Source organism: Vombatus ursinus, unplaced genomic scaffold, assembly GCF_900497805.2.
Source record: "Vombatus ursinus unplaced genomic scaffold, bare-nosed wombat genome assembly UNPS02014768.1, whole genome shotgun sequence".
Taxonomy (NCBI): Eukaryota; Metazoa; Chordata; class Mammalia; order Diprotodontia; family Vombatidae; genus Vombatus; species Vombatus ursinus.
In genome coordinates, this window is record NW_020954546.1 from 36,481,248 (window position 1) to 36,497,879 (window position 16,632).

At 38.6% G+C, this 16,632-nt stretch overlaps 1 protein-coding gene across 7 annotated transcripts in view; it reads left to right on the forward strand.

Moving 5' to 3' along the window:
• The window catches only part of LOC114043043 (OTU domain-containing protein 7B-like), an 82,827-nt gene that overhangs the window by 22,732 nt on the left and 43,463 nt on the right, over positions 1-16,632 (forward strand). For 4 of the 7 annotated variants that reach the window (XM_027861887.1, XM_027861884.1, XM_027861890.1 and 1 more), the window contains exon 2: positions 274-389. The exons of the other annotated variants lie outside the window; for them this stretch is intronic. The gene's annotated coding sequence lies outside the window, so the exon portion shown is untranslated. The remainder of the gene's footprint in view (positions 1-273; positions 390-16,632) is intronic. 7 annotated transcript variants of the gene reach the window in all.

Sequence of the window (16,632 nt, forward strand, 5' to 3'; positions counted from 1 at the left end):
CACACACACACACACACACACACACACACACACACACACACACACACCCCCACCCACCCCACCATGCTCGTGTACAGAGTTGGGATGACCTGCTTTGGCATGTGGATGACTGTGCTTTTAGAATGAGAGAATTTTATTCTGTTTCTTTGACTTCCTGAGCGTTCCTTGTCCACTTGCAAGTTGTTGTAGCACACTGGTGAATAATATGTGTCATTAACATTGTAATACTGTGATGCCAATTGAAGTGTTTCATTTTCTTTCTTTTTCCCTCAGTCCTCTCTGTTTTGATTGTGTGCATGTGTGTGGACTCTGACCAGATAGACTGGCTTTTTGCAGCTCATCCAGATCAAGGTGGATGGCTCAGTCTCCTGCTGGTATTCTGTATTCAGGTAAATGGAAAATAGTTTCTTGGACTAGAGGAAGGTTCCCCACCTCATAACCTCTGATGAAGTTTTCACCTTTGCTATTGTTTCAAAGTTGCCTGTTGTATCATGTAACCTGTGGGAACCAAGAGAGTGAAGTGTTGTGAGGATTGTACTGAAGGCTGCATGAGCTCTGTGGTCCTGGACTTAGTAACTACTCTACCCAAGCTGAGTGGGTGCCAGCCTCTGGGGGGAGAGTCTTTAAGTGTATGCAAGCCTTTGTTTTGTGTATACGTTTACCTTGTAGAAAGCATTTTACATTATCCAGGTTCAGTAGTGGGGATGTCCTGCTGCTGTACACATGGTAATAGCCTTTGGATATTATCATTGGATTTCCTTAGGGCAGTCTTTAAGTTATGTGACAAATGTTTGCTAAGAATATATTATGTATAAGGTACGATCCTAGGTGCTGTGGGGATAATAAAAATAAATAACACATGGTTCCAGGGATAGGGAACCTGCAGTGTTGAGGCCACATATCGACTTCTAGGACCTTGGGACATTCTAGGTCCTTTTGACTGAGTCTTAGTTTTACAGGACAAATTCTTTTATTAAGGGGGTTTGTTTTGTGAAGGTTGAATTTAGTCAAAGGGTCTTGATTGAGAACCTAGAGGCTGTAGGTTCCCATTCCTTATCACCTTAACCTGTTGAGCTAATCTGGCATAACCTCCCATACTCTGAGAATAGACTATTTTTAAAAGGAATTTGTGATTTTTGTTTTGCTGGAATGAGTCTCCTTCCCACCCACTTTGATAAGATCAAGTTCTTCATCTACTGGTAATGATAGCTCAGACTGCATATAATTGAGGCCTACTGAAATAGCCTTTGCTTTCTGACCCTTCGGTAGCATGAGAGGGCTGTCTATAAAGTGCTCTTATCTCTTTTTCCAGTACCTCACCTAAATAGAGTAAAGGGTAGGCTAGCAAGTTCCCTCTTCATTATCACAAAAGTTTATTTCTCAGATCATCCTCAGGGCCAATGCTACTCAAAAAAATTTTTTTGTTTTGCATATGATACAGTATTCTTTGACATGAGTGGCACCTATTTTACATTGGGAGACTAGAACATGCTTATGTGATTGCAGGTATAAGTTCTGTCCCATTATGGATGCCTAGCAAATGCTAGTTTGATACAATTCATGTCATACCAGTGTAGTGGACTCATACCCTTAGAGAAGTAATATATTCAAGACAAAGTACTTGTATCTGGGTGGGACCATCCCAGATGTCAGTAGAACATTTTCCATGTGGGAGGCAGCTAGGTGGGGCAGTGGATAGAGCACCAGCCCTCAAGTCAGGAGGACCTGAGTTCAAATCCGGCCTCTGACCAAACACTTGACACTTACTGTGACCCTGGGCAAGTCACTTAACCCCAACTGCCTTTAAAAACAAACAAACAAACAAAAAAATTTGCCAGATGGTCTATGGAGTAATCCATATACTTTTTGTGCTTTTATGGAGGGGAAGGAGGAAAAAACTGCTGACTTGCTGACCTGGCATAAATGGGAATTTTCAGGGCATATTTTGTCCCATTCTTTATGATAGAAAATTTGAAGAACACTATATCCTTTCCCTTGGAAACTTGGTGCTTTAAATTGAATATACCTGTCTGTGTAGGAAATAGCCCCTTCTAGTTTGTTGCCTAGATCTGTAAATATAAAATATAAAAAGATAAAAGCTGAGGAGAATCTTAGAATTTTAGATTTGGAAGGAACTTAAAATATCATCTAGTTCAGCTCCCTTATTTTATATATGAAGAACCTGAGGCCCAGAGAGGCTAAGAGCCCAAGAAAACATAGCTTGTTGGGGTCAGAACTGGTACTAAGGCAGATCTTATAACTAGAATGCTACACCTGCAGATATAGGCTTTGCATGCAGATAAAGCAAAAAAGCACCAGTCCATTACACTGTTTCCTCTGTTTTCTCAGGCAATATGTAAAAAATGAGTGTTTTTGATTGAAGCGTGTTGACTAGGCTGCAAACCTGATATCATCAGAACCCCTTATTCTTGATTACTGTTCAGCACATGGTGATGTGCATATGATGCTTAAGAACTATTCTCTCTCTATCTCTCTTTCTCCTCTTCTCCTTTTCTCACTCTCCCTCATGGAAGGGAACTAATAACGTGTTTAAAAGATCGGATTAAATAGTCAAACTTTAGAATTTTCATCCCTTCAGAGTTTGACACCATGTGTGTGTTTTTTCTCATTCCTCCAGTAGGGCTGGCAGAATTTTGCTCTAGATCCTTCTCTAGTAGTGGTAGATTTGGCATTAACAGAATATTCACAAGGGAGGAAATCTGCATCTAGGTCATTGTAACCTTGTATTTGGGTTGTAGGTTTCCTTCTGGTAAAGGAAATAAGGGCTTAATAAACCTGGAAGTACTGTATACATGTGAGTTGTTTAATGTTTATTGTTGCTGTCCATATCAGTAAAGTAAAAGATTCTGTAAATATATTGGTAGGGTCTTTGGCTCCTTCAGAGTCTTTGTCGTAATGTTGATCAAGAGGAAATACATTTTAAAATTTGGTGTTTTCTTTCTTTTTCTCTGTATAGTGAATTTGATTGTGATTTGAAAGTGCTGATAGAAAAGAAAATTTTAAAACTGACTAATATATCTCCTAGTTTTGTTCACCTCTCTCAACCAAAGAGCAATAAAGCACACAATTCTGACATCACTTGTCTTTGGAATACATTTAATGATTTTTCTTGGCAACAGATTTTCCTTACTTTGACCTGTTACTGCTATTAAAATATGGAGGAAATATTTTATATATTTTTATATTATATTTTATATAATTTTAATATTAAAATAGTAAAATATTATTAAAACATTCAAATGAATTTCATTTGTTTTGAATACATTAGCTGATGTCAGTGAAAGAAGGTTGATAGATTTTCTAGTGGGGGAAGGGAGAAGACTGAGATTAGAAATTTATGAGAAATGGGCTATAGTGAAAAGAATGCTGGGCTAAGAATCGGGAGATTTGGCTCTGCCCCAGCAAGCTATGTTTGATTTTTGCCACGTCACTTAACTTTTTGGATCTCAGTTTCCCCCTCTGTAAGTTGAAAAGATTGTACAAGACTATTAGGATCTGCCACCTTTTAAGAAAGAAAACCAGTATTTTGGTAGTAGTCTTAGAATGTAATGTTTTAGAGCTAAGTAACATATATACACACATTCATTTTAATTGATGTGAGAGGCATCACAGTAGGGGCTCTCCTTGTATTTTGGCAGTTGGAGGTAAGTTGAGGTGAGAAATACAGAAGATCTAGCTTGGGTTGGAAATCCAGAGTTAGTAGTCATTATTCCCTGAAGATTAATACATGGGTACAAATTAATTGATTTATTTGGACTAAAAGAAACCAGAGTATAAATGTACTTACAGAGCCTTTTGCAGCAGAGGATGTCCCAGGATCTCCCAGGATCTGCCAGGATGTCCCCAGCTCCTTGGGGCAGCTAGGGACCACCACAGTACACAGAATGCTGTCCTGGATTCAGGAAGACCTGAATGCAAATCCAGCTTCAGATATTTGCTAGCTGTGTGACTCTGGGCAAGTTACTTGACCTCTTTCTGCCTCAGTTTCTTCATCTGTAAAATAGAGATAATAACAGTAACTACCTTCCACGGTTGTGAGGATCAAATGAGATAATAATTCAAAGTGCTTAGCACAGTGCCTGGCACGTAGTAAGTGCTACATAAATGTATTTTTTCCCTTTTCTTCTTCTTTCCCAATTGCTGAGACCTAGATTACATGATCTTTAAGGCACCTTGCTGTGCTAAAATTCTCTGGTTCCTGAACAGACTGACTTGTTGCTAGGGCCTGGAACAAAGTACATATTTAATAAATGCTTGCTAATTAGTTGATTCCTCTTCTGTCCCAGGATTCTGCCACATAAATAACAAGACCTTTCATTTTTATTGTTCTTTATAGTTTCAAAAGTTCTTTTGCATTCACTGTTAATCAGCCAATAAACATTTATTAAACTTCTCCTCTTTGCTAGGTTCTGTGCTAAGGATTGGAAATAGAGGTGTAAAAAGTCTCACAAACCCTACTTGGAAAGAGCTTACATTCTAAAGGGGATAGCAGCAAGTACAATATATACAATAGAGTTAGAAAATGAATTAATGCAAACATGTACAGAGTGGCTAAATACTAGGCTATCTCATAACAGTCCTAGGAGGAGATAGTACAAATATTTTCCCCCCTTTTATAGGTGAGGAAATGATAGCTTAAAGTAGGTGGCTTGCTTATAATGACAGTTTTGTGATTGTCATAGCCGTCATTCAACCAAGGTCTTCTGCTTCTGGTGCCTCTTATTATTGTTGTTAGACTGGATAGTAGGATTTTTTTTTTTGGTGAGGTGATCAATGACTTGCCCAGGGTCACACAGCTATGTTGGTAGACTAGAAAGAATATCTAATGAACCTGTGCAAATAAGATCATATCTAAAATCCAAAATGCTATTGGATAGGAAGTTTCTGCCTCTTTACCCCAACTTAAGAAGAGGGAGAAGGTGAGGCCAGATAAGAATAAATAGTTCTTTAAAAACAGAAATTTTTGGTCCATGAAGCACCCAGGGTTAGGCTGACTTGGTTATGTTATATAACTGTATCCTGTTAGCCTTGATTATTCATGCTGGTTGGGCAAATTGAGGACAAGTAAAGCCCACAAATAACCTATAAATTTTGTTTCTGATATAATAGATCCCAGAGTTATCCATATTATGGAAGACAACAACATAATTACTACATATTTATCTCCTCCATTCAAAGCACTGTGTGAGGACTTTGGGACTTAGAAGGTGTGGTTCCTTCTTCCTACTCTCAAGTAGCTGATAATTTAGTTGGAAAGATTCCAAGTTATAATTGATAAATGTCTAACAGTTCAGAAGATGGAGGCTCTTAAATTCAGGGCTGGAAGAGATCTTAGAGATCATATACTCCAATTTTCTTATTTTATAGATAAGGAAACCAAGGCCCAGAGAAGGTAAGTGAGTTTCCCAAGGTTGCACAGGTTACAAGAGGGAGAATTCGGGTTTGAACCCAAGCCCTTGGACTTCAGATCTGGTTCTTTCCATTTTTTTGTGCTGATTATCTAGAAAGTGAGAAAAAATAGAACTCAGAATGAACCTTGAACATTAGATAAAGCAAAAAATAATGTGTATTTGATTTTGAATTGCATTAGAGAAATTTTGAGGAAAATTTACCTTTCTAATTATATTTGTTTTAGACTGCTATTAAAATTGGTTTATAACCTTTGAATGTTAGCCAGCAATAAGGGGTAATGATGAGGAGGAAATGATTTAGATGTGTGTTGGATGGTAGGGGAAATGAGCCTCATGAGATGAAAAGAAAGTTACCCCAGAGGACATATAGCCATATATGTTGATCATCAGTTGGTTTCAATCAGTCAAGTAGAATGTAAGCTCCTTGAGGATGAGGAATGTTATTTTCTTCCTATCCCCAGTATGCTGCCTAATGCATGCCTATTGAATTGAAATTACTCTCTCCTCCATGCTGCTTCTTATCCCTTCATGGTGATGTGAGTAGTGAAATGGTTCAAAGAATAGGGAATATGGAGATAGAATAGAATTGGGGGACTAGGTAATCTATTGATTCAGTTTTTATCCCCTGAATTAAGTTATTGTATGGCAATAGTAGGTTTATTAGGATTCAGTTAAACATTTATGAAGCACCTAATATCTGTAGGTCACAGCTCCAGGGGCTGGGATAAGAAGCTTATAGTCTAATTGGTGTGTATGGCATGTCCACAATTATAATACAAGGTAGAGTGTGACAGGATGCCAAAGGACTTAATGAAAAAGTACCCCAGGAAAATTTGAGAAGAGACCATATTCAGGTGTAGAGTCAAGGAAGGCCCCCAGAAGGAAGTGGCATCTGGTCTGTGTCTTGAAAGAAGACATAAATTTCCATAGGCATTGATCAAGAAGGATGACCTGTCATTTAGAGAAGATAACAGTACCTTTTATTTGTGTAATGCTTGAAGCAAAATGTTTTTAAGTACATTATTTCATTTGATCTCCTCAACACCCCCTGTGAGTTATGTGGTGGATAGGATGATGTTATCCTCATTTTGCAGGTAAGGAGACTGAGGCTAAGATGCATTAAATGACTTGATCAAGATCACACAGCTACAAAATGATAGAGCTAGGGTTTGAACTCTGATTTTCAGTTTCAAATATTCTTTCTGTTCTACCTGACTATCTGATAGTCCTGGTCCCTGAAGAAAAGAGAATAAAAATGTGTTGTGTCTGATAAACTGGTACATTGGGCTAGACCCCAAAGTAAACATTAACCCAATATCTGTTTCTATCCAGTCTACTGTTGTGCCAACATCATAATAACAAACTTTCCCTCTGGCCTCTACCACACAAGCTTCTGAAGGTCAGACCCATTGTGCAACCCATCTAAATTATTAAAATTTCCCAAATAACTGTAATCCAAGGAACCTTCTATCAGCAGCTTTGAAAACACAGTTGCCAGTACAAAGAGCTTTCTGTCTACCACTCCCTTCCCCATTCACCACCCCCAGATCGCTTGTATTCACATTTGACTCTTGGGGGATATGGCAGATGGATATTTGCCTTGCCATTTATGGAGCTGAAATAAGCCTAGAAACACTTAGAAAGCATTATCTCTTTCCCTCCCGGTTAAATGCATTACCCTTTACCTTTTTTGTCAGTGTAAAACTGATGGAAAACTAAATGTAATTAAGAGAATCACAGAATTTGAGAATCAGAAGGGACCTCAGCAGCCATCTAGGCCAACCCAAGGTTTGGGATAATGTTAGACATACATAGCGTTGTCTACATATCCAATTTAGAGGAAAAATCCCCTTCCCTTTGGCTTTTTTTCTTGCTTTTCAGGGACCTTATTGATGAAGCTAGGTGACAGTGGATAGAGTGCTGGGCCAGAGTCAGGAAGACCTGAGTTCAAATTCAGGCTAAGATACTTATTAGCTGTGTGACCCTGAAGTCCTTTGAACCCTGTATTGTGCCTGCTCTGTGTCAGGCGCTGTGCTGGGTGCTGGGGATAAAAAAAAAAAGGCAAAAAATTTGTACCTACCATTAAGGAGTTCACAGTCCAGTGGGGAAGAGATCATACAAACAACCATAGCAAGCAAATTATACAGGGTAATTTGGATGTACTGTCAGAGGGAAGGCAGCAAAATTATGGAGGACTGGAAAAGGCTTCTTGCAGAAGGTGGGATTTTAGCTTAGACATGAAGAAAGCCAAGGGGGCACAGATGAAAAGGGAGAGCATTTCAGCTACGGAGGACAGTCCATGAAAAAAGCAAAGTCAGGAGGAGGGTCTTGTTCAAGAAACAGCAAGGAGGTCAGTGTCACTGGCTAGCAGAGTGCTTCATTAGGAATGGGAGTGGGGTGGGGCTAGAGAGTAATAAGGCATAAGACTGGAAAGGTAGAAAGGGGTCAGGTCATGAAGAGGTTTAAAAGCCAGACAGAGGATTCTGTATTTGATCATGGAGGTAATACGGACCCACTGTAGTTTACTTAAGAGTGGGAGTTACAGATTTAGACTTGAACTATAGGAAAATCACTTTGATAGCTGAATGGAGCATGGACTAGAGTGGGGAGTTACTTGAGATCAGGAGACTAGCCAGAAAGCAGTTGGAATAGTTCAAGTGTGAGGTGATGAGGGCTCCTGCCAGGGTAGTACCAGTGTCACAGAAAAGGGAGTACATATGTTTCAGGGGTGAAAAGGGAGCCTATTTGGGAGAAATGTTGTGAGGGTAGAATTGAAAGGATGTGGCAACAGATTGAATGGGGGTAGAGGGTGAGAGAGTGAGGCATTGAGGATGACATCTAGGTTGTGAACCTGGGTTATTGGGAGAATGGTGGTACCCTTGACAATAATCAGGATAGTTTCCTTACTATTCTTAGAATGGAGAGTTTAGGGATAAATATAATGAGTTCAGTTTTGAAGTTGTTGAGTTTAAGATCTGAGACATCCTGTTCGAGCTGTTTGGTAGGCAGAGATGAGAGATTGTATTAGAGAGAGAAGAGAAATGGACCTAGGACAGAGCCATGCATTGTTAGTGGGTGCATTTGGAAGAAAATCAGCAAAGGAGACAGAGAAAGAGCTGTCAGATAGGTAGGATAACCAGGAAGGAGCAGGGTCAAGAAAACCTAGGGAGAAGACAGTCAGTATGAAGAAGGTAGGTGATCAACAGTGTAAAAGGCTGCAGAGGGGTCAGGATGGATGAAGACTGAGAAAAGACCATTAGATTTTGTAATTGAGAGATCATTGGTAACTTCAGAGAAAGCAGTTTCACTAGAACAATGAGGTTGGAAAAACGACTGCCCGGAGTTTAGAAAAAATGACAGGAAAGAGGGTAAAGGCACTGATTGTAGATGGCTTTCTCAAGGAATTAAACAATTGAGACATTGTGATCTCTTGACAATGCACACCATTTAAAAAGGATTCTGCATATCAAAGCCACTTTAATGTTTCTGTGTCTAAAGTAACAACGTTTGCCTAATTGATTATAATTCTTTATAAGAAATAATCCTGTAAAATACTTCCTCTGGTTATTGGCCAGGTCTCTTAATAAAATCACTAGGCTGAATGCTATTTGGACACAGGAGTACACTATAGGAAAAACTTGATCTTCCCAGCTCTTTACTCCCATGAAGCAGTAATTACATTTGAGTTCCTTTCACCATGCTGAACCACAAATAACCAGTAACTTCCATCACAAAACAACTAAATTCACTTTTTCTTCTCAAATAACACACAAAGTTCCAAATGACCAGAAACAGGAAAGGATAACAGTGATATGTGTATGGCATTTTCCTCTTAGAGTAAGCAGTGTTACTTTTACCTTCACTCTAGGGAAAGGTAGACTTCAGCTCTTAACCTTCTCCAGTTCAGATTGTGGTGTCTGCTAATATACTTTAAAAATTCCACGATTAAGAAACACTTTGGGTATGCTGTGAAATTCATGATAAAGGGATTTTACCATCTTTAGTATAGGCCATGTATGTATATATCTCCCTTCCGTTAGCATGGGGAGCAGGTGAGAGCTCTGTGGATGCAGTGATGAAATGTAGGCTGTTGAATATACTCTGCTGTTAAATAGTTGATTAAGGAGGGATTTTTGTTTGTATGAAGTCTGTGATCACTAGCGAAATGCCATAGGAAGCAGATTTTGACAGTTCCTTGTTTAGTGTCTCATCGACACTTTAGATGAAGATATAGAAAACATACTTTTGAAAAAGTTTTAAAAATACATTTTATTTATACCTTTTGTTTTTCTGTCACTTATATTTCCCAAAGTATCCTCCTCTCACTCCAGCTATTCCTTATAACAAAGAAAATGAGGGAAGAAAACAGTGCAGCACAATTAACTAGCACATTGACACGGTCTGTAGTGGTTCGTGTTTACAGTCACTGACCTGCAAAGAAGCAGAGTAGGGGGGCTGTCCTCTCGTATCTCTTCTTTGGGGCCAGGCTTAGTCATAATTCACAGCATTCAGTGTTTTCTAGTCACATTATAGAAGTCGTGCATTTTGTTTTCCTGAGTCTACTTACTTCATTTTACTTTAGTTCATGTAGCTCTTCACATATTTTTCTGCATTAATCCTAATAGCTTCTGATCATGTAGTAATATTCCATTATATTCACGTACCACAACTTGTTTAGCCGTTCCCTAGTCAGTGGGTATCAACTTTGTTTTGAGTTCTTTGCTACTACAAAAAAGTTCCGTTATATGTATTTTGGTGTATTTGGGTTCTTTTTAATATTTTATCTCCTTGGGAATGTGCCTACCAGTGGAACTTCTGGGTCAGAGAGTATGGATATTTTAGCACTTTTTCAAATAATTTCAAATTGCTTTCCAATAATAGTGCGTAAGTGTGTCTGTTTTTCCATAGCCCCTCCAATAGTGACTATTCCCATATTTTGTTATCTTTTCCAGCTTACTGGATATGAGGCAAAACCTTAGAGTTATTTTAATGTGAATTTCTATTATTATTAGTGATTTAAACATTCTTTCATATATTTGTTAATAGTTTGCAGTTCTTTTGAGCAGTACCTTTTTTTGTTCATAATCTTTGACCCCTTATCCATTGAGAAATGACTTTTGTTCCTATTAGATTGTGAGTTCCTTGAGGGTAAGGATTATTTTTTACCTTCTTTGTATCCTCAGTACTTATCATAGTGCCTGGCCATACATCGTAAGCACTTAATAAATGCTGACAAGGTGGCACAGTGGATAGGGTACTGGGCCTATAGTCAGAAAGACTCATCTTTATGAGTTCAAATCTGACCTCAGATACTTATGAGATGTGTGACCCTGGACAAATCACTTAATCCTGTTTGCCTCAGTTTCCTCATCTGTTGAATGAGCTGGAGAAGGAGATGGCAAACCACTCTAGTATCTTTGCCAAGAAAACCACAAATGGGGTCACAGAGTTGGAAACGACTGAACAATATATACATATATCTATATATCTATATCTATATCTATATCTATATGTATATATATATACACACACATATATTATATATACACACACACACATATTGAATATCAGACCTTATCAGATATTTGATGCAAATTTTTTTCTTATTCGGTTTCTTATCCTAGTTACATTTTGTTTGTGTAAAAGTTTTTCAACTTCACATAATTGAAATTATTCGTTTTATCTTTTTCAATTGTCCCTATTTCTTATTTGGTTAATAAATTCACCCCACTAGCTGTAGCTGCAAAAAGTAGTGGAGAAGACATGTTTGTCATATTTGTATATGATATAACCTGAGAGGGGATAGCTCATGTAGTAGATGGCAGAATCTCAACAGGCTGAAACCTTGTCTGAAACTAACAAGGTAAGTTGAACAGGGATAAATCTAAGATCTGATACTGAGATTAAAAAAAAAAATTACAAGTGTAACAGTAGGAAAAGGGATACCTAATTTGATAGAAGTTCATTGAAAAGGGGCAGGGGTTAGTCATCTACAAATTTAATAAGAACTGGTAGATTCTAAACTCCTTGAGGGCAGGTACTTTATTTGAGTTGTACTAGTACCGTAATGTAGCTTTAAAAAACCCAACTAGCACAGTGGTAGGCTACACATAGAATTATGACATACAGGTCCTAGGAAGTCTTAGCTTCATGCTTTTATGCTCTGTTCTGGTCCAGCCACATTTTTTCAGTATGGCATTCAGTTCTGTTCGACAAATGTTAAGCACCTGTTATGTGCCAGATTTTAAGAGAAATATTAACATATGAGTCTGTGCAAAGAAGGGTCGAATGTGGCTGTAAGAAGTTTGGAAGCTGTCACATGAGAAACAATTATAGCAAATTATTATGGGGGGTGGGAGTTGGCCAAAATTAACAAAGGACTAAAGCACTTAATTCCCCAAGGTATGAAGAGCAAGTTTTGCAGTAACCTGAATATGACTCAGGGTTATATTTCCCACCATGGCCCAGTAATTGTAATTTAGACTCAACATTCAGTCCTGGTTCCTTTATTAGAAGAAGGGTAAATGAAGAATGGAAAGGAAGAGTGAGTTTCTTTAAAAGGAAAAAAAAAGGCCGAAGGGCTCTTCAATGTAAAAACCAAACAAAATCTGAAGAGTCATAAGGGAATCTTGACCTGGGACTAGAAGGAAGGCTACTGGCCAGTTGGAGATAAGTAACAGCTACATGTTTCTTGTCAAAGAGGAACTGAATTCTCTAAACAAAAAATAGTGACTTGTTCTTCAGGGAACGATGATGTGGCTCCATGGGTGAGATCCATTATCTGTTAAAGGTTAGGGGAAGAATAGGTAAGTAGCAGTGGTTGGTGACTTCCTGTGGAGGGATGCTTGGGAATCTTCATGGCCCCTGAAATCCATTTCAACTCTGAAGATTCTGTGAGCTAGAGGTTTTTGAGTGAGAAAAGGAGACCAAGTTTGTAGTTATATGAGCTGTTATGTAGAAATTGAGTGAATATGCCAGAGTGAGTTATAGAATCTTAAGAGAGGGGAAGGAACTCAAAGGCCATCTAGTCCAACTTATATCTGAACAAGGATCCCTTCATTAGTATACCCAGCATATCCTTTGTTTGAATACCTTTAGTGAGGGTCTTCACTCCATTGCCTCCTGAGATATAGTGCTAGTCGTTACGATAATTTTCCCTACACTAAGTCTAAATTTGCCTCTGCAGCTTCCATCCGTTATTCCTAGTTTTGTCCCCAGGCTTTAAGCAGAATAAGTCTAATTCCTCTGCTCTGCCAGGCAGACCTTCAAATACTGAAAAAGAGCTCTCATGTTCTTTCCAGTCCCTTTAACTGATAACTGTATGGCATGATCTTGAAATGCTTTACAATCCTGGTTGCTTTCCTAGGAGCATTTTTTCGTTTTCAACATTCTTCCTATAAGAATGGTTTTTTGCACTGAAGAACAATGTGTCAAATGGGGTCTGCCTATGGCAAAGTACATTGGAACCATCCCCTGGACTCTCTGCCTCTCCAGGCAGCCTAAGATTCTGTTACCGTTTGTGCCTTGATTCATTGAATTTATCATCTGGAATTAGAGAATCACATAACCTAAGAGTTAGAGGGGATCATCTAAGCCAACCCATATTTCAAAAGGAATTACTACTACACCATATTTGACAAGTGAGGTCAGCCATCTTTGCTTAGGAATCTCTCGGTTCACAGTGTTCTCATTGCTTATCCTTGTTGAATATCTTTATACCGTGGCCAAGGAAAATGTTTTATTAACTGTTGAATGACAGACTAGTGTCTCATTTTGTTCCAATATCAAAACCAAACTATGTAATTGGCCTGAGTCAGGCCCAGACCAGAACCAAGACTAATTTATGAAACTGTTGCAATAATCTGGGAGAGAGGTGATTAGGGCCTGAACTAAGGTCGTACCTGGTTATGTAAGTAGAGAGTAGAGATCATATTTGAGAGGTGTTGTGGAGATAGAAGCAACAAAATTTAGCAACTGGTTGGCTCTTTGGAGTGAGGAGTTGGTGCTAATGACAAGATTATGCATCTGGGACACTGAAAGGATGGTAGTGGCCTTTGACAAAATTAGGGAAGTTTGGAAGGGGGGAAAGAAAATGAGTTCAGTTTTAGATATATTGAGTTTAAAATGTCTCTGTGATATCCACTTTGAACTGCACAATAGACAGGTTACTGATATGGAACGGAAGCCCAGGGTCTGGGAGACATCTATATAGAGATATTAGTTAACTAATGGGAGCTGATGAAGTTATCACGAGAGCAGAGGGAGAAGAGAACTTGAGACCCTTTTGTTGTTCTCTCTAAATGTTGTCCAACTTAGTAATGCCCTTTTAAAAATGTGGCATCCAGCACTGAACACAATACTAGACATATGATCTGAGAAGGATATAGCATGCTGTAGGACTTAACACCTCCAATAAAAATTTCTACGTCTTTTTTAGTTAAATTAACCATGCTTCCCCATCTTGTAATCATGAACTTAGTTTTTAAGCCTAATTATAGGACTTGACATTCATGACTATTAAATTTTACCTCATTAGAGTAAGCCCAGTATTCTAACCTGTCAGGGTCTTTTGGATATTGACTGTCATTTGTTGTGTTAGCTATCCCTCCTCATTTTATGCTGTCTTCAGATTTGATAAGCATACTGTCTGCCTATTTGTCCAAATTACTGATAAAAATGTTAAGCAAATTGTACCTTGGCCTGTTTGGGCTCAGGTCAAATGTAAAAGTATTAAACATCATAGGACCAAGTACAGATCCATGGGGACTTCTGTTTGATGAAACTGTGATGAGTCTTTCTTTTATTTATTCATTTTTATTTATTTTCAATTCAAGTTTATTCTTGTTCATTAAGCATCTACTATGTGTCAGGGTATTGTTTTTGATGCTGGGGATGCAAAGACAAAAATGAAACATGGGAGTGGGAGGAAATAATTTTGGCATGGGGAGGGTTAGCAGTAGTAACTAAGGGAAACAGGCAAGGACTTATGTAGAAGGTGGTGTTTCAGCTGATTTTTGAAAGGGAAATGGGAATTCTAGGAGGTGAATATAAGTGGTGAGGGAGAGGGAAGACTCAGTGACTCTGAGGTTGTGAAACTGGATTACTGGAGGGATGTTAATGTCCTCAGCAAAAATAAGAAAATGAGGGGGGATATTCTTAATCAGATAATGGTATGGGACTGGAGTTCAAGAGAGGAAGACTAAGGCTGAATTTATACATGGGAAAGTTATTTGCATGGAAGTGATAATTAAATCACTTTCTTTTCTAGATGCTTTCTAATAGTTCCTTTAGTACTATATTTAATAATTTTCCCAGAAATGGAAGTGTCAAATTCCCTGGCTTGTCGTGCAAACTTTTACTATAGCTACCCACCCCCCCCATTTTTTTTTCAACTTGGTTAAACTTTTGTCTTTCTCAAGTACTCTGGTACCTCTCTTCCCATTCTTAATGTTCTTTGAGAAATCACTGATAGTAACTTAGCAGTCACATAGTTATTTCAGTACCCTGGAATCTAGTTCATTTGGGTTTGGTACCTTGAACCAGTGGGTGGAGCTTGTATCTTTTTTTGGCATATGACTGAAAACCCAGCATTATCTCTAGTTCCCACATGTGAAGCATCTGAGAGATGAAATTTAATAAATGTAAATTCTATACTTTGACCCAAAACCCAAAAATACATGTACAAGATGGAGAAATGTGGCTATAGTTCATGTGAAAGAAACCTGGACTGAAAGGTAGAGCCAGGATGGTAGAGTGGAGTGATAGGAAGCAGTGCAGTAGCTTCCTTCCGCAAACTTCTCCAAACAGATTTAGAATACGTACCAAACAAAATCCTGATGAGGGAATATAGAAAAAGTCACAGTGAGTCATTTGTCTAGCCCAGCCCGGCATAGGGATAGACACGGAGGTCTGTAGACATTGGAGATAGAATTTGGCCAGGAGTGGGGTAAGAGGAGGCCCGAGACCTCCAACAGGTGCAAGCTGACAGCTTTATTGCATACTACCTACCCTGCAGCAGCAGTTATGTAGGTCATACCCCAGGCTTAGAGAAGATCTTACTTCTAGCATGTTGCCTGGCCTGCAGAGGAATAACCAAGGCAGGAATCCCAGACCAAGGAGAAGGCTAAAAGGCTATCACTCTGAACCAACGGGGCTTTCCAGCTGTCTGAGAAGGGCAGAATTTAGCAGTAGTCTGCTTTTGCACAGAACCAAACTTGGGTCAGAAACTTGTAAAACTCAAACCAAGGAGGGCAGCAAACAGACCTTGGATCAGACCACTTTGGGAACACTGAGAGCTTGCAGACCCCCCAGTCTGTCCTTGAGATTTTGGAATAACACAATAATCAATTCTCTAAGAAAGCAACAAGACCAGCCCAGACCTTGCCTCTAGAAGTACCATAGAGTCTAGCCCTAATATCAAGTCTGAAGTCAAGAAGGAGGCTGGAAGAATGGGAAAAAAACAAAACAAAAAACCCGAAACACCACACTATAATGAGCTATTATGGTGGCAGAAAAGCATAAAACAAATTCGAAAGAAGAGAATGATTCCAAAACATCTACAAGCAAAGCCTCAGAGGAAAATATAGTGTGGGTACCAACTAAACTAGAATTTTTGGAAGAAGTAAAGTGAGAGTTAAAAAAAAAAAGCAAGTTAAAAATGTTTTTGTAAATGGAATGAAAGTGTTTAATAAGGAAATAGTTGGGGAAAAAATGAGGGGTGTGGAAGAAAGAATTGGAAAGGGAATTAATAGTTTGGTACAAGAAATATGAAACCTTGCTCAAGCAACAAACTTTGAAAATTAGAATAGACCAGTTAGAAGCCAGGGACATCATGAGGCAACAAGAAATATTAAAGTCAAAAGACTCAGAAAAGGAAAGGAAATGTAAGTTATCTCGTAACAAAAACAACTGACCTAGAAAACACATTGAGGTGAAAAATTTAAGAATCATTGGATTATCTGAACTCTACGACCAAAAAAAGAGCCTAGACATTATATTTCAAGGAATCTTAACAGAAAATTGCCCAGATCTGTTAGGACCCGAGGGCTAAGTGGAAACAGAAGGAGTTCAGTGGTCACCTCTTGAAAGAGATCTCAAAATGAAAACTCACAGGAACATTATAGCCAAAATCCAGAGCTTCTGGGTCAAAGAAAAATGCTGCAAGCAGCCACAAAGAAAGAATTCAAGTATTACAGAGTCA